This window comes from Malaclemys terrapin, chromosome 11, assembly GCF_027887155.1.
Source record: "Malaclemys terrapin pileata isolate rMalTer1 chromosome 11, rMalTer1.hap1, whole genome shotgun sequence".
Taxonomy (NCBI): Eukaryota; Metazoa; Chordata; order Testudines; family Emydidae; genus Malaclemys; species Malaclemys terrapin.
In genome coordinates this window covers 59,011,579-59,038,916 of record NC_071515.1, presented here as the reverse complement: position 1 = coordinate 59,038,916, position 27,338 = coordinate 59,011,579, and the positions used below count along the sequence as shown (strand labels likewise).

General features: G+C 40.5%; 1 protein-coding gene across 1 annotated transcript in view; it reads right to left on the bottom strand.

Annotated features, from left to right (window-relative positions):
* Positions 1–27,338, bottom strand: part of LRP1B (LDL receptor related protein 1B) — a 1,255,163-nt gene that overhangs the window by 615,403 nt on the left and 612,422 nt on the right. The window lies entirely within an intron of this gene.

Sequence of the window (27,338 nt, the reverse complement as noted above, 5' to 3'; positions counted from 1 at the left end):
ATTTAAATTAGCAGTGTCTGCAGGTCCATGCCTGTACAGTGTACAACCTTGTGCTCCAGAGCAATGGTGTATAGGGAGGAGTGGACTCACTGCCACTCTAGTTCCTTCTCAACTGTCTGCGTCTTAACACAGAGCAACTTTGGTGGCTGCTGCATCTTAGAAGCTTCTTCTTTGTCTTTATTTTATGAAATATTTAGTTTCCACTTTGTAAATTTATTTTCAGCACAAGTTTGTGCTTAAGAGGGCCGCCCCTCTGTTCTCCGGCCAGGACTTAATCCTAACTACCTAACTTCTGGAGTACACCAAAGACCCCAGGATTCAAATCCTGGAATGATTCCATTCAGACTGAGTTTGTGTTTTGGCTATACAATGGGAAGATATTTATTTTATCCAAACCAGTTTGTCTAGGTCTCAAGTTGTTATAGTTTGAACTCAAATGTTTCAAAGGAAAAAATCTCAACTCCAGCATCCATCACAATGCATAACATCATATTAAAACTGTATCTATCCATATTCCTACCAAACTGATTTAATGTTAATGGGGTCTCACCCCAGAGCAAGCCTCACGTGCACAGAAGCAAATCATCAGTCAGCACCGCCTGGTGTCTGGTTGCAGGGTTACTGGGCCTTCCCCTTGGTTGTCTCTATCGGGGTCTTTTATGTCCTATCTCTCCAGACAGATCACTTAAAACTTCAATCCACTACCAGGGAACTCAAAGTCCCAAAATAAGTATCACCTTCAAGAACAGTCCCAGGTTAACATAAACAAAAGATCTTTCACTCCTCCTAGGCTAAAGTCATGTCCTCACTAACTCCCCAAGCTCTTCCTCACTGGGAGTGGCTTACACCTCAATGGACTTCAGCCCCTGCTGGTCTTTTCTTCAGTTCTTTGTTCCTCTTGTGGAACAATGACCCGAGAACTGCCTCTCTGGAGCCTGACTTTTTGCTCTAGGGTCCCACTACAGAAGTTAACTCCACTCCCACAACTCAACTCTCTAGCCACAACCCAACTTAACTGCTCTCTTCCAAAGCTAGCCCCAAACTGCAGGGCTTCCTCTCTTTCTAAGACTTAGACCCAACACAGGTGTGGCAGGGCTAATTAAAAAGGATTGGTCAGCCCCAGGTCTCCTGGCCCTTAAAAAGGCAGGCCACTCAGTTACAATGAGATTTAAAAGACAATATGCTTTAATTAAACAAACAGACTTTAGTTTAAAATAAAGCTAGCTGATTTTGGTATATGAACACTGAAAAATCCAAATGTTTTTGAACTTAAAGGTCTGATTTTTTTTTTATTTTTTTTTTGGACAGGAGGCCTCTTTGTCACAAATACTTGTACAACATTTGCAACATATTTTATAGTGCTTCTATCTCTGTAAATATGGCTTCAAATATTTACATTTGCAATTCACTGTAGATGCAAAAATTAGAGGCCAAGTTGAGCCTCACTTGAAAATCAGGCCCTGAATATAAGTCTGAAACAGATACTCAGGGCCAAATCCTGATAAATGGAACAAAGCCAAGAAAAAGGGTTTGGGGCTATGAGAAAAATGTATTAAAACAGGGCATAGGGACTGAATTCTCAACTCTAAGAAGTGGGGCATTCTAATCCATGTAGCCAGTTGGTGGCTGGTTAGTTCAGGATGGGTGTAGGAGTACTGGTACACCAAGAGGTGTTTTAGTCTTTGTGGATTTGCACTGTGCTAGAATCCACTGGTCACATCCCCAATAAACTCACTTTCTCCAGCTCCCTAGTGCAATGTGGGAAATATCACCACTGTGGCCTCCTCCACAATGCACAGGTGATGAGAAGTCTCCCGATGTAGGTTCTCCACAGTTTAGCCCATAAACACAGTGTTGTTGCTGACTCTGGCTGGTGCACACACCCATTTAGGATTTGGCTCTTGGAGCCAGATTTACAAAGATATTTAGATTCCAAGAAGTCAATAGGAGTTAGGAGCCTAACCTGCTTGGGTGTTTCTGCAAACTTCACTAGGCACTAACAGCAGTTTTAGGTTCCAAAAAAATTCCTTTATAAATCCGGAGCTTGTTTTTTATATTTTAAATGTGAGAGAGACATAGCGAGAAGCAGATGCTCAAGAAAGAGAAGAATTAATAGAAATGACTTTTTTTCTTCAAGGGCTGGTCCCTATGAGTATTTTTTATGCAGGCAGGGTCAGCATAAAGAAAGGCTGTGTATGCATTTTTCCACTTAGAGTTGCCTACATTCCTCAGCCCTGATGGTCCTTTATTTTCCTTGTTTTAACCTGTTACCTTCTTCAGAAGACTGTTAGCTGTCTGAACTATTTCATGGTATTCTGATATGGACAAATGTCCCCAATTTTTATTTAACATAGGCAGATTTAAACTCAGGTCTCTATTACACATAAACTTCTTACTTTTCATCAATTCCACTTCCCAGACATACAATAATAATGTTGCATTTTTTAAATTGTAATTTATATCAATTCATTTTATTCCATTTACAGTTACAATAAAGAATGCAAAAGGCAACACTGTGTGCAATATGAATTTATTTTAATATTTCTATATTATTAAAAATAAATTATAAAATGGTTCTCTTGCCTTGGTATTTTATGACCTATAGCAGATTAAATGTCAGCAATAGCTGGCATTTGAGAACCTGACTCATCCGCCTCATACAGAAAATGCTACAATAAACATCATTATAAAGGATTATATTAAACTAATCACAAATCTGCAATTCACAAGCTTTTGGAATCTCAAGACTCTTTCATCATATGCAGAATTGAAGAAAAGGTGAGATCACACCTGGAGATGCAGTCTTTCAATCTCAAAAGCTTGTGATCCTAGTTTATAAAATTGACAAATTAAAGGTTTTAACCCAAAGTACCAACAGTTAGTAGTTAGCAACATGGATAGGAAAATAATAATCCTTGTGTCAAACAGCGTTATTGCCACCTAGCTGCTCATTAAGATCTTCATTCACTTGATATAATCAGGGGCCTTGAAGATGCAGTGGATCTTAGATACTGGCTCTGGTGCAGGACAACTAATTTAGCAGAAATAATTGCTTAACACTGAAGTGCAGGCCTTCTCTATATTGGTAAACTTGCACAAGTGTAACATTGATTTAGCTTCACCCGCACAAACACATAATATACACACACATTGAAACTGGTTTAAGTTGTGCTTTAACTGATGTAGCTCAAAGCAGTACATAAAAAATGTATCTATCTATAGACAGACAACAATGGGTGGTGTTATGTGTGTCCCATGCAAATGAGCTTATCTTCATTCTCACAATTTCATTGAGGTTTCATGATATATTTTGCAGGTCAGGGAATTACTCCGATCTATGAAGTGACCCATCTGTGTTCAGGGATGAGAAGAAAATTTTGGCACTCCATATTTCCAAGAGCAAAAATATTACTGAACAGGTGTTAGCATGTGTGGAAACTGAAATAAAAAGAGAGATTATTACCTAATTATAACTAAATTTTCTCAAGATGTATTGTTCCTATAAGTATTCACTGTGGGTATGCTCACTGTGGGTACGCATAGGTTTTTAAGGTCAGGCTTGAGAAAGCCCTGGCTGGGATGATTTAGTTGGGAATTGGTCCTGCTTTGAGCAGAGGGCTGGACTAGATGACCTCCTGAGGTCTCTTCCAACCGTAATCTTCTATGATTCTATGTGCTCTGTACTCCTGGGACCAGAAACTCTTCAATAGCAGTGTCTGTTAACTCTCCCTTGTGACTTGTGTCTCCTGTGCTTTCAGGCAAGGGCACAAAGAGTGGCCCAGATCAACCACCTCTCCAATTCCAATTGTACTGTGAATCCCAAAAGGACACACGCAAGGGCGGATCTTGAATACCCACATGGATCATATATCTCAACTCCAGTACTTAGATCGCCAGTAACCTTTCTTTTTTCTTCAAGTGCTGGTCCCTAAGGGTATTCCTTATGGGTGACTCCCAAGCAGTGCTCACTGAGGAAGAGGGTGCAAGGAAGTATGCTAAACCACAGAGTGGAGTATCACTGAGCTGGGAGGCATCTGCAGCCAAAGCTTGGACCAGAGCATAATACCTGGTGAAGATGCGTACAGAGCCTCAAGTGGCTGATCTGCATATCTCCAAGAGGGGGATTCTCTGTAAGGAGGCTGCTGATGCCACTTGGGCTCTTGTAGAGTGGGTTTGGTGAGGAGGGGCTTTCATAAGATCATAGCAAAGAATGATGCAAGAAGAAATCCACTTAAAGAGCCTTTGGAAAGAGAGAGGTTTCTTTCAGCAATAGTGACAAACAACCATGGGGACTTTTGAAAGGGTGCTATTATGTGCAAGTAGAAAACAAACTATGTGTCCATGGAATGGAGTCTTGTCTCCTCTATGCTGTGGTGAAGCTTAAGATAAAACACTGGAATGTGAACAAGCTGGCTAAAGTGGAACTCAGAAGGCACTTGTGGTATGAACTTTGGATGAGGTGCAAATGAACCTTGTCCTTGTAAATAAATGTATAAGGAAGGTCCACCATAAAGTCCCCAATCTCTCCAACTCCTTTAGCAGAAGTAATTGCTGTCAAGAAGGAGACTTCCAAAGAAAGGTGAACAGCTCAAAACTCCAATGGGGTATGTAGCCTGGACTCCTGAAGGGAAAGAAGTCTTGGGCTGGCTGGTCATTGAATGCACTCCCCTATCCCAGCATACTCTGAGGTATCCATGGAAACCAAAACTGTCTGGGCCAGTTGAGAGTGCTGAGGATGACTCATGCCCTGTCTTTATAAATCTTCCGTAAAGCCCAAGGTAGGCACAGTAATTGAGGAAAGTCATAGCTCAGATTGTCTGACCAGGGAATGAGAGAATTTCCCTGATAGTGCAATCCTAGAGCTCATCAGGAGCAGTATATGTTGAATTTTTGTGGTCATTTGGGAGGCGAACGCATCCCAGCTCAGGAGCCCCCATTGAGCGAAGATGCTGATTAGTACTGAATCATGCAATTTACATTTGTAATCAATAGTGAAATCCCTGTTAAAGATGTCTTCCAACACATTCTGAGTTCCTGGAAGGTAAGCTGCTGGCAGGGTGATTTGATTTCTGATCTACCAGTTCCACAGAGTGACCGCTTCTACACACAGAGGGACTGTTATGTTGACTGACATTATGAGGACATGCTGGGATTGGATGAATTGTAAAAACATCTTGCAAGCTTCTCAGATTGCCCAGAGTTCCAGAAGGCTAATGTGCATCCTGGTGTCTTGAGGTGTCCAAGTACCCTCTGCCATATGGCGGACATCTCAGGCAGAGAAAGAACCTTCTATAATGATCATGCTGTCTGGCAAGGATGGTCAGAAGGGTTGGCCCACACATACCTGATGAGGATCCTTGCACCATATCAGGGAAGATGTTACTCTGGAAGGAATTGTTACCATGGTATAGACAGTAGTTTTGGTTGGTGAGTACACTGTCTTGAGCCATTCCTGAAGGCAACATAGGTGGACTCTAGTGAATGGTGTAATGTAAGTACAGGAAGCCATGTGGCCAGGAGGGAAAAACAAGTTCTGACTGGAGTTTGAGGGTTGCATATGTCCTGATGTATTAGATCACTCTTAATATGAAACCTGTCCATTGGTAGATAAGCTCTCACCATGACTGAATTTAGGCTGACCTCTATGAAGTCTGTAGTTTGTGTCAGAGTGAGGACAGACTTGTCCAAGTTCACACTAATTCCTAGGGAAGAAAATAGTGGAAGCATTCATGAGGCTGACTCAGAGCCTTCCTGAAGTGTCTTGGCAACAACAAGCCAATCATCAAAATGAGCTGATATTACCAGAAAGACGTTAGCCAACACAGTGGGAGAAGTGGTGAGGCCGAATTGGAGCACCCTGCATTGAAAGTGGTCAGGTCCCATCATGAATCTGAGAAAACACTTGTGGGTAAGGTGAAAGTAAGTATCCGTCACATCAAGAGCTGTAAATGATATTTTTTTCCAGTGATGGAATTATTGATGCCAGAGTGACCATACAAAATTCTCAGTGTGCAAATACAGCGATTGAGATTGCGGAGACTGAGGACAGGTCTCCAACCTCCCATCTTCTTGAAAAGTAGGAAGTATGTAGAGTAAAATCCTTTCCATTGGTGTTGAAGAGGTACACATTCTATTGCTCCTTGCTGAAGGAGGGATTCCTCTTCCTACCTATGAATCCCCTCAGGAGAATGGTCCCTGAGGGGGATGGAGATGGGGTTTTTGGAGGAGTTAGGAAAATAAATTCGACTGCATAGCCGGAATGGATGATATCTAATACATACTTGCCCATTATGTATTAGAGTACCAGTTGTTATAAGAGAGTACCAAATGACCCCCAGGGGGTACATGGGGATCAGGTAGTGGTGGCATCATAAAGGGTTTGCAGCTCTTGAACGTCTGTCAAAAATATCTTTTCAACAGGGAATGGGATTGAGATGGTGATGTAGCTATGGCAGATGAAAGGAAATGAGACTTCTGTATTCTTTGTCTCTTACAAGGAGGGTTATAAGACTGCTGGTGCTAAAACTGTTGAAATGTCTGTAAGTAAGGCTGTCATAACTATAAAGGGAAGGGTAACAGCTGCCCTGTGTACAGTACTATAAAATCCCTCCTGGCCAGAGACTCCAAAATCCTTTTCCCTGTAAAGGGTTAAAAAGCTCAGGTAACCTGGCTGGCATCTGACCTAAAGGACCAATAAGGGGACAAGATACTTTCAAATCTTGGGGGGGGGGAAGGCTTTTGTTTGTGTTCTTTGTTTGTGAGTGTGTTCGCTCTTGGGACTGAGAGGGACCAGACATCAATCCAGGTTCTCCACATCTTTCTAAACAAGTCTCTTCTATTTCAAACTTGTAAGTAAATAGCCAGGCAAGGCATCTTAGTTTTCCTTTGTTTTCTCAACTTGTAAATGTACCTTTTACTAGAGTGTTTATCTTTGTTTGCTGTACTTTAAACCTAAGACTAGAGGGGAGTCCTCTAAGCTCTTTAAGTTTAATTACCCTGTAAGGTTAATTTCCATACTAATTTTACAGAGATGATTTTTACCTTTTTCTTTAATTAAAAGTCTTCTTTTTAAGAACCTGATTGATTTTTCCTTGTTTTAAGATCCAAGGGGTTTGGATCTGTATTCACCAGGAGTTGGTGGGAGGAAGGAGGGGGATGGTTAATTTCTCCTTGTTTTAAGATCCAAGGGGTTTGGATCTGTATTCATCAGGGAATTGGTGAAAGGTTTCTCAGGGCTTCCCAGGGAGGGAATCTAATTGGGAAATGGTGGCAGCGGACCAGACCTAAGCTGGTAGTTAAGCTTAAAAGTTTTCATGCAGGCCCCTACATTTGTACCCTAAAGTTCAAAGTGGGGATACAGCCTTAACAAAGGCTTCCTGTGATACTTCCTTTTGGGGGCAGATGTATATATTACTTGGGAGCAGAAGATGGCCCTAGAGCCCTTTAAAAATATGTAAAGACTCATCCATCTTTTCATTGTAAATTTGGTTTCATCAAAGAATAAGCCCTCCATGGTGTTTTGGACCTTCCTGGGAAACCCTGAAGTGTGGAACCATGACTCATGGTGCATCACAATGGCTGTTGCCGTCAACCTAAATGATGTGTTTGCTTCATCGACTACTGACTGAAGTGCAGTTCTGCCCACCAGCTTTCCCTCTTCAGTAAGAGCATGGAAGTGAGTTCTAGTGTGGTAGTTTGTCTACAAAATCTATGAATTTAGAATAGCTAGACAGTCATACTTAGCCAACAGCTCTTGATAGTTTGCTATACAAAACTGAAGGCTAGTAGATGTGAAAACCTTTCTTCCCAAGGAGTCCAGATGTTTGGCCTCTTTGTTGGAAGGAGTGGATTTAAGATGATGTTATCTAGATCTCTCCATGGCAGCCTGTATGACCAAAGAGTTCAGCGCAGGGTGGGCAAAGAGAAATTCCTCTCCCTTAATTAAAATGAAGTAACATTTCTCTGCTCTGTTAGGGGTAGGAGCACATGTCACCTAACTGTTCTAGCAGGTTCCACCATAGCTTAATTAACTGGATATTAACAGCTATTCAACTGGATCTGGTCATTTGTAGGATATCCAGAAGTTTGTGGTGAGAGTCCTGGACCTCCTCTAGGGAGATCTGGAGTTCCTCTGCCACCCTTTGCAATAAATCCTGAAACTGTTTATGGTCCAGTGGGGACAGAGATGCCGGTGTGACTGCTACATTGGGAGATGAAGAAGACAATATTGTTGATACTGGCAGAACTGGTTCATATTCCTCTTGTTCCATGCAGTCAGTAAGAGGCACTGACTGTTCCCTGGCAGAATGCATGGGATCTGTATAACTGGCATATGGGTTCCATGTTCCCCAGCATGGCCAGTAGGTTGGTTCAGGAAAGGGTTGTGGGGGTCCTGAAGTCATGGGGTACCAACAGTCCTATGGCAAATGTCAAGGCAGAGGTTGGTACCAGGATGCTCTGGATCTCCTGTCTGGACTAACATTTCTTGGAGGGGCAGATGATGGCTCCTCCCGTGGTTTGGATTCTCCTGAGAAAGAGGAGGAAAGGTCAGGATCCAATGGTGGTTCCGAGGGAGGAAAGGCTCAGCTGGCAGATGGAAAAGGGGATAGGCTTCTGTCAAAGGTAACATCCCCTGGCAAAATCACAATCACCCTAGTGAGAGAAGGTCCTAATGATGGGGGAAACAGGGTCAGAAAAAGCAAAGCCATCTTCAAGTGTAGTATAAGTCTCTGATCTCCATTGAGTATGAGGGGTCTGATTCATTCATGATTATGAGGTTAGAGGAGGGAGGCTCCACGTGACTGGAGTGTGAAACAGAGATGGTACTGTTGGTGATAGAAGCTCTGATCATGCCACGACCAATGGATCCAAACTTTCTGAGTTGGACTACTGGTGAAGTGCGTGTCACTAGAGCCATGGGTTTATGGGCTTTAGAGCCATGGCCCTTGGATTTATGATGTACTAGGTCTTTAGGGGTTGAATGAGCAGATTTGCTTGATTTAGGCACGGTGATGTCAAACATCTTTGAAGCAGACTTGGAAGGACACCTGCTCTTATGCTTGTGTGAGCGTTCTTCGCCTTCCTGACGAGACCCTGATGCAGGGGTCTGAGAGTATGGATTCCCCTACAACAGAGTTGGACCTTTTGATGGGAGGCACTCCATGTCTATTCATGCCAATGTACAGGAGTGGTCTCTCGGCCTGGGTCTGATTGAGACCTCCTGGCCTTCTCCATGAAGTGTTTTCTAAGCCAGAGTTCTTTCCCCTCATGGGTATGGCTAGGTAAAGAGCAGCAGATGTTACAAAAGAATGTAGAGAAGGCTCCACAAAGGAAATGTTTCTCAGTCTTTCTCCCTTCTTACAGCTGCAGGAGGACACAAAATAACCCAAAATGAATAAGGAAAGGAAAGGAAAGGAAAGGAAAGGAAAGGAAAGGAAAGGAAAGGAAAATCTGTCCAGCCCATGCAGCTGTCTGATACAAGCCATTATGATGATGCAATTTTTCTTTAATACAGACAAGTATGTAATGAAGGAATAGATAAACTCAGGACTGTGATGGGGCACAACACACCACGGTGGCCCCTCCTGCTGACTGTCTTGGGGATTAGCTTCACAGGTTGGTACATCCTCTCCCAATGGTGTCTCCCCACTGTCACGTCTGAGCCTGGACCAACATCACTCCAACGACCATGGTATCCTCTATATGACTCAGCCCTTTGGCTATGTCACAATCTGTGTTCCCCCCTTCCAGGGCCCTTCAGTCAACTGTTTAGCCACTCCCCCAGTGGTGACTGTAGTCAACTGTCTAGCCACTCCCACAGCGGCAATTGTGGGAGACTCAGGCCTGCCCACTACTCCCTGTAGGGACCCTGTAGATGACAGCCATGTGATGTGGCCCCTCCAACTCCTCAGTACATTTTCCTTGGCAACTTCCCCACAGCCCCAGCACTTTCTTTGCCCTTATCTCAGGACCGCAACATGCCAGTCCTAACAGCCAGCTACGAGCTCCCTCTTGCTCCCCAGTTGCTGCCCAGCACTACTGTTAGAGTGCTAGCTTCCTTCCACCTGCAAAGCATCCAGTCCTTCCTCCTTTAGCTCCAGGGAGTAACTGACCCTGCTTTGCCCTGCGGCTTTTTTTATATGGGCCTGCTGAGCCCAGATTGGCTGCTCCTTGCAGCCCCTCCCCTATTGGCTGGTTCCCACACAGTCTCTCTAGGGCTTTATTAACCTCTCTGGCATGCCAGTGTGGGGAGGATGCCCCATCACAAGGACAAAGGTAATTTTTACTACGGTATTAGATTTCAGACTGAGATAATAGAATACTTTGGTTAGATATTCTAAAAAATAGTGCAGCGTTTTAACTTTGCAACTCACATCAGTGTCTAAGATGCTAAATAAGATATAAAAGTTATATTAACACTTAAGAATAATTTGATGACTTCCTATGAAAGCTAGAAGAATCTATAGTCAAATCTGATTTGCTTTCAGAAGATTGCAATTGTGTCTTTCCTGCCAATTTGCTGCAGAAATTAAAAGCTTCTTGGATAGCAGTTATTAAGCCACACATTTAAAGCAATACAGTATTGGTACAAATTAGATAAATCATGTTCAAATATGGGTTACTGAATAAATGTAGATGGGCCTACTCATTAAACCACTTTAATGAACACTGACATATTAACAAAGAAAAGCACCTTTTTTGTGTAGGCATGAACAATGATTTGACAGACATAAAAATAGATGAGGATATGTGCAATTCACTCATGCTTTAGTAATTTGTAAATGATGATGTTTCTACTTCCCTCCTGGAAAACATCCAGCACTTTATAGTTCCACTTTTTTATTATTTTCCTAAAAGAAGAATGACAACTGCTCATTATCCTTCTTTTATATAGAAAAAATATTATTTTAAATTAAATAAAATATCAGTGGGAATTGGTTTTAGCTGAAATTATACCTATCTCAGCAAATTGGCATTAATATTAATGTCATCAAAGAATGAGTAGTAAGTTAAGTTTCATTCATGGAATTCATGATAAACTGAATGTATGATAAGTTTAATAAGGTAATTTCCCCTCAGGGAAGAAGGAAACTATTATTTTTTCCTCATCGCTCAGATTAAGATACAGTAAATACTGTCTGGGAGTAGAATTGATAGAATTAGAACTTGTCAAATTGTTGCAAATAATTTATGTGATCAACATATACCTTTGTTTCTGTCCAAAAGGTCATGATTACGACTGTTGTTGTTATTTGCAATTCTCCATAAACAGTTTTGGAAATCAAATTTTATTCTCTGGTTTGTTTGTGAACGAATATTTAATATCAATGACATAACTGATCATCTACTTTACCTGGTTTCTGTTCCCTTGTTTAGAAATAGAGTCATTCCCCTTTTCTATCAGTTATTCACAAACATTTGTAATCATTTCATGAATTTGTTGCATGAATGAAAGTTTTCAAAATGGCCAGGACAGCACTTCCAGATTAAGTATTCTTGCAACTATATTGGCGCTAGGTATCTCAAATATTTTGCTTTCCAAAAACATTCTTAGAAATAAAAACCTAAATATTTGCAAATAAATCAATAAAAGGGGTCACATATCAGCAAAGCAAACTGGTACATTTTATTCATATAATATCTGTGCATAACTATATTGCCATTTTCTCACCTTTAGCCAGAATTATGTAATGTCGAAATGTTTTTTTTTCTGAAACCTGCTAGAGAGCATTTTAATACTTTGACTTAATGAATGTTTCTTTCAATAAATATTTAATTATTTTCAGAATTTACGGGATTTTGCCAGCTTAAATTATATTTGTCCTTTTGAGAGTGTCAACAAAGTAGTGGACAAAAGAAAACAGTTGGACATATTTTATTGGGGGTTTAAAAAAATCTTTGATTAGCTTCCTCATATAGCTGCTTAGAAGGACCTTAATAGTCAAGGGGTAAGAAGTAACGTTCTATCAATTTTACACACTCATCTAGAATATGGAGCCAGAACCTGGCCTCCACTATGACCGCTTTGTGCTGCTATACTGCCAGTCAGTTGAATGGTCCCTTAATATAAAGGAATCCCAAGTGGCATAGAGCCAGCATGTAGAATCTACATCACCTTCCAGCACTGGCTAGAACGTTGGGGTATGGATTGGAGGTGGATGGCGGCTCATTGACCTTAAGAGTGGCCCAGAAGTTGTTCTAAGTTGCACAGGCGGTAGAGTTACACCCATGACAGATCAGGATCAAGAAGCCACAAAGACAGCTTACAGCCACTGTTGCTCTCCATCATTCTCAGCTATGATGATGAGTTCATTTGCATGTGGTGACTGAGCCCACAGTTCTGGTCACCCTATCTCAGAAAATACATGGCAGGAATTTAACAGGCCTGAAATGGGCAATGAAAATAAGTAGAGGTATGGAAAGACTTGCATAAGATGACAGACTAGAAAATCTGTGACTGTTTAGTTTAGAGAGGAAACAAATAAAAAGGGAACTAAGAGCCATTATAGGTCTGATAACATTATTTTTTCTCTGAGCAGGGACCCCGTGGGGAAAAAAAAAAGTATATGATCATGTAATTAAACACTGGATCATAATGCATTTGCAGACACCCGGTATGCAAATTTTAGCCTGAATGTAACAAAGTTATAAGAAACTGAAACAGTGACCGGCAACCTTAGTAATAGATGGCACTACCCGCCGTATAATATACTTATACACACACCTGCTCTCTGAGAATGGGCCAAGACTTGGGCAGACACATGAAGCTTATTCAGTCCTCACATGGCTATTTCTGAGGGGGAAGCCCATCCCTTGAAAAGGTTGCAGCTTCCATGGCTACGAATCCAGACAGACCAACAGATGCAAACATAGATTTTGTGTGGATTATCAACATAGTTTAATATTTAGTGTTCTTAATGCTTTGGAAGAAACCCAAGGAGACATAGTCCCTGCACTGTGGAACTTATAATCAGGCCCGCTGAAAGAAATTTGGGGCCCTCAGACATCATATTCACTGGAATCCCATTTCACTTTATTTACATAGACATTACAGATGTTTTGGTGGGGCGTGGGAGGGGAAGGAGGCTGAGCTTGTGGTACAATTGTCCCCGCCCCCCTTTTACTCCCTCTCATCAGCCTTGCTAACAATCTATATACACAGATGGTACAAATGAAACACAGAATTAAGTGGAAAACTTGGAGATGGTACTATTTTTGTAGGATTTTTTTTTTGGTTGTTTCTGTTAATTAAATGGGTGGCAATAGGGTTTTTATTTATTTATTTAGTCTTATAGAGATCTGCGTATGAAGTGGGTTTTAGAGGAAAAAAATCAGGTTTACAGAATGATTATGAATAAAGACACAACTGGATAGATCTGTATTTATCAGAATGAAAGGATAACCTACAGCATGATATTGCATAACTTCTTTGAACTCAAACTTCAAATCCAGATTTACCCACACAGCAAACTTTGAAATGTATGAGACTGTGTGAAGCTAAGGCACAAGGCAAGGCCACAGCCCCCACTCCTTCCACACCATCTAGCAGAGCTGAGCAGATTTGTAGAGGGTATAGAAGCACCACATTCCTCATGTTCCTAGAAGCTCTGGGAGTATCATGCTTGTTGCAGTATTATCAATGTCAGCTTTACTGTATGCATTTGAGGATGGTGGCAGTCTGTACATTAAACTGCTTTAACTTCATGCATGATAACGGACACAAAGATCTGATGACAATATGCTCAACATCAGAATTATCCTAACTCATTTCAAGAAAGAAAACAATTACCAAAACAACAATGTAGACAGGAGGTTGCAGCTCCATATTCTATATGCCTGACAGGCTTGTGGAACAACAAAAATCCTTACATGCCTACACTGGTAAAAACACAAAGATTAGAAAGCCAGATGTTGCCCTCACCTCCACCTAAAGGAATCTTGCTGCTAGTTTAGTTAACATCCTCTTCCCATTTAAACTGGCCACATGGGAAATCAGCAGTGACAATGTGAGTGTGAGCCTTATGCTGTCTTGGATATGCATCTCTTGCATGGAAAAAGGAAAAGTGGATGTGAAACCAAAGGAGATACTGCAGAAAGTATCTCAGCAGTCCTGAAAGATCAGAATGAAAAGGATGCTTTAAATATAATTAAAATGAATACAGCACGACAGACAAGAGAGTAAAATTTTACATATCCCAAGACAAGCTTCCCTACACTTCTTTGCTAATACAACTCTCACCTAAGCTGCAGAGAACACTTCCATGGGTGAAGGTGTATTTTAGCCTTCACATCCATTTAGTCTTTGACTTCTCTGTGGAGATTTGTAACAAAGACACAAATTAATCTCCCCTGTAGTGGTGATTTTTGTGATGCGGAGTGAAGTCACCAACTCACTTCAGTGTAGGGCACCGAACAACTGTCAACTAATAATGACTCACTACCACTAGTAAACTTGATTGGATTTGAAATAATAACCTGGTTTTTGATTGCTATTACTACAGCTGCTGATTATCCAGAAGAAAGACATAAACATTGCATGACCCTTGTTTCCAGCACAAGAAGTAAATAGACCGTTAAATAGAATGTTAGAGACCATAGAAACATAGAAATGCAAGGCTGGAAGGGACCTTGAGAGGTCATCTCCTCCTGTCCTCTGTGCTGAGGCAGCATGAAGTGAACCTAGATCATATCCCTGACAGGTATTTTTCCAGCCTGTTCTTAAGAAAACAATGATGGGGATTCCACAATGTCCATTTGAAGACTACGCCAGAGCTTAACTACCCTTACAATTAGAAAGCTTTTCCTCACGTCTAACCTAAATATCCCTTGCTGCAGAATAAGCCCATTATTTCCTGTCCTACATTAAGTGGACATGGAGAACAATTGATCACCATGTTGCCGCTTTCCTTCTCCTCCTGCTCATCTTCTCTTTCACACATGGCACCTCTAAGTAATTAGAATACCCTCCAGAATCACGAAGAAATACAAGAAATTATATTGAAACAGTTATATTTATATTACCATTAGCAAAAACTGGTAGGCAACTAGGTTTGTGACTGAGAAGTAAGTGATAATGATGGAACAAATTCTGAACATTTTCTGATATACAAACATTTCCAGATAAGTTCAGTTAAGTTTAAGCATTGAAATTTGCCTTTAGTCATTTGAGTTCAGTGACATTTCTGGACTTTTTGTGGCTTGCCTAGCAATAGTAAAGACTCTTGCTCCTCTCTTGTGACAAGAGAGAGTTCTATCCTATTTAATAGCTCTTTTATACTCAAATGGACCCGATAATACCTGAAGTTGTTTCACTATAAGACCACTCTCTTTCTATGAAAACAGTTGATCCTTCCCAAATTTGTGGTTCCTAACTACCCCAATCTTGTAAATACAAAATCATATGCATCAGATACCCACAGCTCTGTGAGTTACTTGATTTAAAGTACTTTTGAAGGAACCTTTGTTAGCAAGGCAAAGGACCAAAGCATAAGCATTACTGCCTCCGAAAAGTTTAATGGAATACTGACAAACCTTTAGCTGTGGTCACAGAACTAGGTGATGCTATAACATTATGCCATAAAGTACTGTAATTTAAATACATTTCCCTCAAAATATTATTACCTAGGAAAAATCGCTTACCAGGTTTGCAGCCTGTTGGAAAATTAGAATTAGACCAACCAGTTGTACATTTTGATGGTTTATATGTGTAAATGTCAAATGCATATCTCTCCGTTATAATGTCTCTAAATTGGAATTGCTTTTTCCTGTAACGCTAATACATAGGACCCTATCTGCTTGATGACTTCTCTTTGAAACACAGGGATACATATTCAAACTGATATTCTGGCTTCTTCTGGGGTCTTTAAAGTATACGGTTGCCTGAAGAGGGAGCTCCTAACCCTCCTGTCAGAATCCATCCGCATCTGTGTTTAAATGCATATAAATCTTCTCAGAACCATCCAGAAAGCTGTATAAGCATCGGCTATGTCCAGCAGAACCAGGGAAACAAAGGATTTGCACAAAATTGATAAATGCAGCAGCACTGGTGACTGCCTCTGTCATAAAAACCAACATGGCCCCTATTCAGAGTGCCACTAAGACTGCTGACAGGCAAAGAGAAGAAGATTCTCCAGAACTCAGACTTGTCTACATCACTCACTCATGAAAAACAAAACAAAACAATAAAAACGAACAATAATTTGCCTAAAGTTGGTATGCCCTACCTTCATTTCTATCTCTGTCCCTCACCCTCTGATTCTGCCAGTGTCTCGATCCCTTCCCAGTAAAATCTCTAAACTGAAGTATACTTTGGTACAGCCTTAGGAAAGGAAGACATAAATAAATGGTTTCCCCACAAATAAAACTCCGATCAACAAAAAAATTTCCTTTCCTGCAAATAATCACCCACAAGCACATATTAAGTATTTACACGTGGCACACTCACTCAATTCTCTCTCTCCCTCAAAAATCAGTCTTCCCAGACCCAACACATAAAATCCTAGAGTATCTATTGAGGCTGAGCTTCTCTTCAGAGCAGTCTGGTCTGGCACTTTTTGAGAGCAGTCTTTTCAAAGGAATGCAGGTCCAAAATGAGGGTGGGGGAAGAGATGAGAAACAGGGCCAGGAGGAAGGATATTCTCTCTGCCTGTTATAGTCTTCACTCCTGCTTGCCCTGCAGCATGGTGTGTGCGCAATGGGGATTTGGAGACAGGAGGAGAAAGCCAGAGGTCTCTGATCAAAAGCCAGAGATTAGACAGGTCTATCAGTACTGTTTACAATAAGTTAATTAAAAAATGAGTTGAATGTCTTCATCTGCTTTCTTTGGTAAGCTAAACACCACATATACTGAAATCACTGAGAATATGGGTAGACAAGAAGAGAGAGTAGGAGGATTTCCAGCAAAGATTTAAGGAATATAGAAATCTCTGAGTGATAAAACTATGATTTTTCTGGTAAATCAGGAGAGGCTCTTAAGAGTGAAAGGTGGCTAAAAAGGAACCATATTAGAATGTCTGGTATTCCTGTGAATGTAGAAAATAACAAAATGCTAGAGTTTTTGTCTCCCTCAGCTCCTTACAAAGTTTTAAATCTAGAAGGATTTTGATTATGTCTCAGAAAATTTCATAAAATATAAACATCAAAATAAAAATATTTGGTCATTCCACCCAGATCTAATTATCTATTTCCTAGATTAGCTATTTAAGTAAGAAATTTGACAAGCAGCCTGGAAGAAAGGTCATGTTCTGTATGAGGACAGAAAATCTATTTCATGACTACTATCTTGAGGCACAGAAAATTTGGAGATGCATTACTAACACAGATTCCTGAGCCAAAAAAGGAGGAACTCAGAGCACTTGCAAAAAATTGGCTGAAAGACAATCAACTACATAAAATAAATGTCCAAGAATACTATTTTTGTGCAAATACCTTAAACTACCAATCCACACAAAATAGTTAGAATTAACTGATTAATATGGAGTTTGAAATACATTTAATGTGAATAAATCAAGAACAATATAGAAATCATTTCAGCTCTTGAAATGAAAATGGAGGTTTAATCTTTCCAGATTTAGGATTATGCCACCATGAGGATTATGCCACCATGAAAGCCAATTAAAGTTTATTTCAGTTTGGATAAAAAATGATGAGATTAAATGGCTACTTACTGAAAAGTCTGACACTCAATTTATACATAAGTCTGAGATTTTCAAAACTGCTTAATTCTGGGAAATTTCTACTCTCTTTAGTCAGTCAGCCAAATCAGAAAAAAATTACCAGAAATAATAGATGGATTTCTAATGTATTGAAAATATAGAAATGTATGATAAAATGACAAATACTTGAGAGAGATATTTAAAAAGTTATTATCATTTAGAACATCCCAGATATTATATCTAATTTTATAAAAAGATGCGAGACAAAATTAGTGCAAATGGGATGAAAATATTTATGAAATGTTTTTAACAAAGCTATGTTAAACCATACACACAATTATAATAACAATGTATTTATAAACAGGATTTGTCTCTCTTATGGTTAAGATATTATTTATAAAATCATAAGAACTTTTTAAATTAGATGTATCCCCAGTAAAAGATGATATAAAGAAATTACAAGATAATCAGATATTTTGTAAAAAAAGAAATAGATATGTTGTATGGATCTTTTTCTACAGAACTACAGGTAAATATTGACAATTCAAGGTTAGAACAGAAAAAGAAAATGAACCAGAAAATCTCTTTAGAGGACTGTCCTGGAGAGGAAGAATAGCCTTGTGACTAGGGCATGAGCCTAGGACTTGGGAAACCCTGATTCAATTCCCTACTCCACCACCTTGTTACCTTGGGCAAGTCGCTTAGCCTCTCTGTGCCTCAGTTCCCCATCTGTAAAATGGAGATAATAGTTCCCTACCTCAGCAGAGTGTTCTGAGGAAAAGTACATTAAAGATAGTGAAGTTCTCAGATACTGGGGCCATATAAGTACCAAAAACAGACAGATATAGTACTAGTCACTATGAATGGGATAAATTCCTCTTCATGGAGATACTGCCAGTAGCAAATTATGGTCCTATATTTTTGCTCACTTATCTTGTAAATAGTAGAGAAAAAATTCACAGCAAATTGCTGGAGGAAATGCCATCATATGGGGATTCATGTTCATATCTTCTGGGACTGCCCCAAATTGACAGGCTGCTGAAAATTGAGGCAACAGTTACTTCAGTGATATAACCTCCAAATTGCTATTACTGTGATGTATGGGAAACATACTGATTTGCTGAAATTAAACATACATAGATTCCTGCTGGGAATTCTTGTGACTGCAGCCAATAAATGTATTTCACCACTACTGTTGTAAAAATGAATATTAACTACAGAAATGTGATTTACAAGAATGAACTAATAAAAAAAATAGAATACTTTACTTCCTCTATTTGATTAACCCTTAAACTATTGACGAAAGTTGAACTAACTAGCATAAACTGATTAAAAAACTCAGTACTGTTATCTGTATAATATACATACTTAGTGTCACTCATAATCTATACTGTCTTAATTTTGTTGTATTTCCTTATCTTTTATTTTTAAAACAGATAGTAAACTTGTAGTTTCAACAATTCTGTTTATCATTAATAAAATATCAAGGATTTAATGATTATATAATATGTGCAACAATAGCGTAATAAACCAAAATACATATATCCTACAAAAATACTTGTCAAAATTAATAATTGATAAAGTGGTTATCCATCACAGAATACATCAGTATAATGAAATGCATATATTTTATATGTAAATGTCCAGACCACTGTGCCTCTTGTCTAATCAACAGTGCCACCGTGAACATTTGTAGGGTGACAGAACAGCACAAGTAGTTGATGCAAGAAATGACACTCTTAATCAGTCAAGAAACACCAAAGTGCACCTTTATTTGATATTTTTAATTAATATTTTTGGTGATTTAGTAGATAGCAGTATGACCACCAAGTCAGAACTAAACCAGTTCAACTGTACAGTGTTGGGGGACCTCTGCTGCGGGATTAAATTTAAAACTGAGATCCTAAAAGATCATATGGCATTTTCCATAATAATGGACCATAAAATCCAGGTCAAATTTCAACTCAGATAAACACACTCTATTTGCCCAAATTGAGCCTGAAGCATCAAATGGATATATTAGGGGTTCTCAAATTTAGGGTTAACATATTTAAACATTAAAAAAAGAGGACACTCCACGGGACCCTGGCCTCGCCCCTTCCCCGCCCCCACCCCAACCCCGCCCCTTCCCCGCTCCTTCCTCAAAGTCCCCGCCCCAACTCCGCCCCCTCCTCCCTCCTCCCTCCCAGCCACGTGAAACAGCTGCCCGAGCGCTACCAGCTTCACGGTTTGCCGGGCAGCCCCCAGACCTCCAGATCCTGTGCCCCCGGCCGGGCGCTTCCCCAGCGCAGCCAGAGCTGGGAGGGGAAGCGCCCGGCTGGGGGCACAGGGTCTGGAGGTCTGGGGGCTGCCCAGCAAACCGTGAAGCCGGCAGCGCTCGGGCAGCTCGGCTCTTCAACTGCACAGAGCTGAGGTGTCTGGGGGGAGCAGCAGCAGCCACCACTGCCACCGTGGGGGAATCTGCCTGCAGCTCGCAGCCTGCCGGAGCCGCTCTAAGGTAAGCAGGGGACTGGGGCAGGGATACTGGCAAAACAAAGCTGGGAGTATTTTCCCGGACATGTTCGTTTTTTTGGCAATTCCCCCCGGATGGGGATTTGAGGACCAAAAAGCCAGACATGTCTGGGAAAATCCGGACGTATGGTAACCCTACTCAAACTTTTCCATAACATGGAACATACCTGAAGTTTGTCTCAAGGATAGGATCATTTTCTCTCCCATTTGTAATCTATAATTCACCTTCTTTCCCAGTAGTGATCAAACAACATCCCTGTGGCAAGTAGGGCTTTTCTTATATACAGAAGTAGTGAATGTAGCCTTAACTTATTTTACTGAGATTTAGCAGCTGTAAGCGGGAAGAGTCAGCACTATGTGACCAGACAGTTCACATTCCACCAGGAAGTGCTCTGTATCATAGACCACCATATCGGAACCACTGGGATTTGGTATTCTTTTTCATGTTGTGCCCTGCACTGCTGTGTAATGATGCTCTGCACGGTTAAAACATTTCTCTACAGAGACATCTTCATTTTGGTAGAGTACGGAGTGATTCTTCTGTATAATTTGTATAACAATTTGAAAAGCTCCACAAGATTTTTCAGGATGTAAATACTAGTTACTGCACCTTTTAAATATATTTTTTTCAAACAGTCATGGTGGGTGAAATATCTTTTATTGGACTAACTTCCATCCATGGGGCAGACAAGCTTTTCAGTTTCACAAAGTCTGGAAAAGGTACTTAGAGTGTCACAGCAAAATACAAGATCAAACAGATAGTTTAGCATAAGTAGTTAGCACATATTCTAAGGTGAGGTGGCCTGTCAACACCCCTGTAAGTCATAGGACAAAAATGGGGGTTAGTGAGTTACAAATTGCTGTAATAAGCCATAAATCCAGTGTCTTTATTAAGACCATGATTTTTAGTGTCTAGCAAAGTTATGAATTTAATCTCCCAGGCTCATCTTTTGAAAGTGTTGTACAGTTTTTCTTTGAGGATGAGAACTGATAGGTCAGACATAGGAGTGATCACTATGAGAAAAGTGTTCACCAACAGCTAAGATGTTTTTGTCTATTATCATTTTCCTGGGTGAGTTCCCTCTCCAAATACACACCCCTAGTTTTCAGAGGGGTAGCCGTGTTAGTCTGTATCAGTAAAAACAACGAGGAGTCCTTGTGGCATCTTAGAGACTAAGCGTGCGTGGGATATAACCCACTATGAAGTGGGTCATAGCTCACGAAAGCTTATGCCCAAATAAATTTGTTAGTCTCTAAGTGCCACCAGGACTCTTCGTTGTTTGTACACCCCTAGTTGTCACCTACCACCCCAGGTTGAAATCCATTTGTGGTATCATCAAAAAATAACAACCCATACTCTTATGGGGACCTCATCCTAAAAGAAAGCTTTCCAGAACCTCTCTTCTGACCTTCAAACAAACCCCAACCTCTCCAAGTTCATTATAAGAAGCAAGTTCCTCGCAGACCAGGAAACACCAACTTAAAGTGGCACCAGACCCTGCCAGAACATCAAATGCAAAACCTGAAGATATATCTCCATTGCTATAATTATCAATACCCCCCACAATACACCTTTCAAGATCCATGGGTCCTACACGTGACTATCACAACATCCGGTATACTCATCCAGTGCACTAAATGCCCCCAAAACTGTTTGATCTTGTAGTTAGCTGCAACACTCTGAATACCTTTCCCAGACTTGAGGAAGAGCTCCGGGTAGGTCAAAAGCATGTCCGTTTCACCAACAGAAGTTGGACCAGTAATAGATATTACCTCACCCACTTGTCTCTCTAATATTTTGGGACCAGCACAGCTACAACAACATTTTTTTTTCAAATAGAATTTTAAAGAGTTCTGTGCACAAAATGCTTTTGAGAAAAAAAGTGCAATGGAGGCAACTATAACATCCCATTTCAAAGATCTATTATAGTTTGAATTACAAGATAAAGAAATATAGCCTTCAAATTTCATCTCGTATTCCAAATATGCATTTTTGATAAAATTACTGTCAAAACTGGAAACCTACAGTATTTGAACAAAAAGAGTATATTGCAAATTTTGATCACTTTCCTGTGTATCTAAAGTAAAGACCCACTTCAGATAGGCATGTAGTTTCAAGTTATTTTTGCAACAAACTTTTTTTCCCCATTTTAGCATAAAACATAACTTTTTAAACTAAGGTATTGAAAAATTCTAATAATGAATCTATTCTTTTCTACCCTCCTAAGCGTAATATCTGAGAATTTTCCAGCCGTGTATTAACTGATAGACTAACATCTGTCAAGTGTGGTTTGTTCTTTCTCTCATCCTCTTCAGGAGCAGAATTGTGGGTAAAGTTTGGTGTTTTCCTTTGCTATTGATTTATTTTTCTATTAACTGCACACACTGCTATGTTTTATGTTATAGGCAACATCAAAGCAGCACGGCTAGTTCTTGGAATAGAAGGTGGTTCTTAGTTACTATTGAGACTAATAGGATAATTTAATCTATTAAATATATGAAAATTTCATCAGTTAAAAACAGTACCTCTCTATGCCTTTTTGTAGTGTAGTGCCATATATTTTTATCTGTTGTAATGGCCTGATACTGCTCAAACTGAAGACAATGACAAAATTCCCATTTACTTCATTAGGAATGTGATTGGGCTCTACATATGTCCAAATGCCTCAAGCTCATCGCAGAGCCTTAACTTTCAAAGAAAGGCATATTTTCCCCCTGTGGCATGGTAAGATGTAAAGCATAAACCTATAGAACTAAATGGGTTTGTATAATAATTAAAGAACTTACTGTACCCCCTACCTCCTAGAGCAGTGTTTCCCAAACTTGGGACGTCGCTTGTGTAGGGTAAGCCCCTGGCAGACTGGGCCAGTTTGTTTACCTGCCGCGTCCACAGGTCCGGCCGATCGCGGCTCCCACTGGCCGGGGTTCGCTGCTCCAGGCCAATGGGAGCTGCTGGAAGCGGCGCGGGCCGAGGGACGTACTGGCCGCCACTTCCCGCAGCTCCCATTGGCCTGGAGCAGCGCACCACAGCCAGTGGAAGCTGTGATCGGCCGGACCTGTTGCCGCAGCAGGTAAACAAACTGGCGCGGCCCGCCAGGGCCTTTCCTTACACAAGCGGCATCCCAAGTTTGGGAAACACTGTCCTAGGGCACTAATGGATCTTACCCCAACAGAACAACTTTCATAAGTAATTATTATCCATTTATTTTTTATCTTTTAGGTAAAAAAACCCACACATTTAATTTATCAATGCCTAAATAAGCAACACCAAACTACAGGGTGTATAGTGATAAATGAAATACATGTCACCTTTGAGCGTACTGTGAGATACAACAATGAGGGCTTAGTTTTGAAGAAATCAAATAGTCCATAAATTCTCATAAGAATATATCCTGAATTATGTTACATTAAATATATATCAATATATAATAATACTTCCAGTTTCACTAGAGTTATTACTGCACAAAAAGCTATTTTAAAAGGAATTAATTTGGGGGAAAGAATAAACACAGTATGAAAACAATGAAAATGGTAAGTACATTGTATTTATAGGTTGATAAATTAAGTTTAATATTTTATTTTACTGCCTACACAGTGAATTTGGTTTCTCAACACTTTAATTTTTACTCCTGTATGTGGAATCCGATGGGCTTTCATGGTAGCAAGATAAGGAAGTGCAGGAACTCTTTTCACTCAACTCCTCAAGAATAGGGGTTAATAAAGAAGGTATGTACATGCAGCCTGCAATCGTGAAAGAAAACCATGATTTGGGGCCTAATGCTTAGATCATTTATGCTAGTGCTAATCTGTATTAACTTCATTATTGTCAATTAAATTAATTCAGATTCACATAAGTGATTTGGCTATACTTCTCCTGTAAATGGAGAAGTATGGTCTACAGGCATAATCAAAACTAAATTGATGTCTGTGAGCCTAGGAGCTCCTCCCTCAACCCCTCACAATACCAATTGTCAAAGAGCTTAACATACCAAAACTCACAACAGGCCTGACACACTCATTGCCCCAACACACAGTTGTCATGATATTAATTTAAAAGTTGTTTTGTAATATATCATTTGAAAACTAGTAACATGCTTTTCATTAATATCACTATGAAATATATGTAAAAAAATTATATGTGAAAGTATGGATACTCACGATATTATGTTTTGGAGTAGCAGACAATGCACGTATATTTACATAGAAGGTAAATAAAGCCGTCAAGATAACAAGAATGGGAGAAGACCACTTAATGATCATGACAGGGGGATGGAGTCTGCACCCTCCCACACACCACCCCACAAACTTTCCTGGATCTTGACACAGAGACAATGAACTTGGGGATAATATAAGGGAGGCAAAGAGATATTCAAGTCATCCATCTCCTGAGGGAACGAAGAAGGTTGAATCCTTGCTGGTACAGCCTGTCATGCTGGAGCATGCTAACAACTTGCTGTAAATCAGAAACTAAGTTAGGAAAAACTATATCTTGCTAGACTTAAGTTTTAGATGCTAGAAAGCATGTCAGTTTTGTTTTGTTTGCAACCCTTTCATATTTCTTTCACTCTTGCTTGAAATCACTTAAATCTATGTTTTTTGTTAATAAATGTATTCTTAGTTTTGGTACAAACTGTCTCAGTTCTATGAAGTAAGGTGGAGTGTGCCACCCCAGCTGTTTTGTATATTGAATCTTTGGAGGCAGCAAACTTGGTACTACCCCAGTGACTGTCTAGTAAGAGGGATTGGACACAGCAGAGAAGGTGATTTTGGGGAGACTCAGGACTGGAAGTGTTGGGGTCACCCTACAAGCATAGGTGCCAACTTCTCATGGCGCCGATGGGTGCTCATGCCCCCCCCGCCCTGCCCCTTCCCCCAAAGTCCCCGCCCCCTATTGGACCCCTTCCCAAATCCCTGCCTTGGCCCCGCCTCCTCCCCTGAGCGCGCCATGTTTCCACTCCTCCCCCCTCCCTCCCAGCGCTTGCCGCTGTTTCACGGCAGCAAGTGCTGGCAGGGAGGGGGGAAAAGCAGGCAGGTCGTGGCATGCTCGCAGAGGGGGCGGAGGCGCAGGTGAGTTGGGGTGGGAGGGGCGGGGTGGGGAGCTGCCAATGGGTGCTGAACACCCACCAATTTTTCCCCATAAGTGCTCCAGCCCCGGAGCATCCACGGAGTCGACGCCTGTCCCTACAAGGAGTAACTGGCCTGGTGGAAGTTCAGGGTGAGGCCTATATGCTGTGGGCCTGCTACTAAATGTCAGGGCTCTGAGTCAAAGCTGCACAGCCTAAAGACACCCAAGGTTTCAGGGCAGGCAGTGACAGAACCCCTTACTGGTATGGGTGAACTAGGATGATCAGGTGTCCCATTTTTGGGACTATTTCTTATGTAGGCGCCTATTACCCCCCACCCCCTGTCCCGTTTTTTCACAGTTGCTATCTAGTCACCTTAGGGTGAACCCCCAAAGCGTCACAATGTCACAAACAGTTTTGATATATTTGTGCATTATTTTATTCACAATCAGCAGAAATCATGAATTTCGAGTCTGCACAATATTTGCAAGGGCAGTTAATTTGCTCTAATGAGTCAGAAGAGTGCAAATTAACTTGATGCATTCATTTTTAGTTTCAGAGTGATTGTCCTTCTCTATAGCAACCTCAGTTACTAATCTTGCTCCCTCTAATACAATTTTAATTACTCTGAAAGTCCCCATGACTCTCCACAATCAGGTGGCAGATTGCCTGGGTTGGGATGAACATGTGCAGACGACACCACCTGCTGCAAGTTAGTTTTTTGTTGCTGTATTAAAAGGTTTGATCTTGATCTTTTGGAACTTCATTTTGAAAGAGGAAAAGGCGAGGAGAAAAGCAAAGATGCCCCTTGATGTTCTTTAAAACGATCATTACATTTTTCAGCTCAGCAGCCAATGGTTATTTTGGTACAGACTCTGCTTCTGGATGGCACTTGGCAGCAGATGAGCTCATTTAGACTCCAGGATTGTGAAAACAGAGTTTCAATTGCAAAGACAAGACTCTGCCTTGGGCCCGTGTGATGTGATAATCTGTAAACATTTCACACATCTTGTGGCGATATTTTCTTGAGGGAGGGTTTTCAGCTTTATGCATCTGTGATCTTTTACTTGAACGAGCAGTGCACTTTCCCCTTGTTTTACTTTTGGAAAGGAAGTCAATGAATAAGACAAAAAAGCTTGAAAGTAGCAAGGACAAAGATAAGGAGCTCAGAGAATTAGCAATGGGATATGGAGGATTTGAGGTACAAATTCAGAAAGTTCCTAGGTGACTTTGGAGCCTAAAATGCATTTTCAAAAGTGACTTTGGGTCAGATTTTTAAATGTATTTAGGCACCTAAAAATGCAGATAGGTGTACAGTGGAGTTTTCAAAAGCACCTAAGCAGTATAGGTCCCTCAGTCTCATTGAAATCATTAGGAGTTACGGGCCTAACTTACTTAGATGCTTTTATAAATCCTACTATGTTCCTATTTGCATCTTTAGGTGGCTAAATACATTTAAAAATCTGGTCCAAAGTCACTTTTTAAAATACGTTTTAGGCTTCAAAGTCACCTAGGCACTTTTGGAATTTGTACTCCAAATCCTCCATTTCCCATTGTTAATTCTCTGTGCTCTTTATCAACTTTTGAGTGAGCTGCAATCCCTTTAAAAAAAAACATTAATAAAGGATTTATTTCATTGGCACTTGCCAAAATATAGTGCCTACCCCACTACTCAGTCAAGCCACATCTTGTTAATTACAATGCCGGGCAAAACTGGAAAAGCAGTGATTGACAGTAGGGAGATCATTAAAAGTTGATGTCTAATAGCTGTAGCCGAAGATTAGAGAGATTGAACACTGGATTTTGTGTACAGTAGACTTTTTCTTGGAATCCAGTGTTGCTATGACTAGCGTGGCCCCATTGTTTTTAGAACAGAAATGGTGTGAGCAGTACTGTAGACAGGTTACCGGTGTTTTAATGCCATCTCATCAAGATCTGCTCTGAGCAAAGGACATGGACATGGTGGTTAAAATGCAGATGACCTGTTTACACTCCTCCTTGCAAGAGTGGGAGATTTTAAAGACGAAAAGTCTGATATGGACACAGCCTGTAAAGTTGGGAAACATGCAGACTAAAAGGAAGTTATGAAACATTGAAGCAGCAAGGTCAC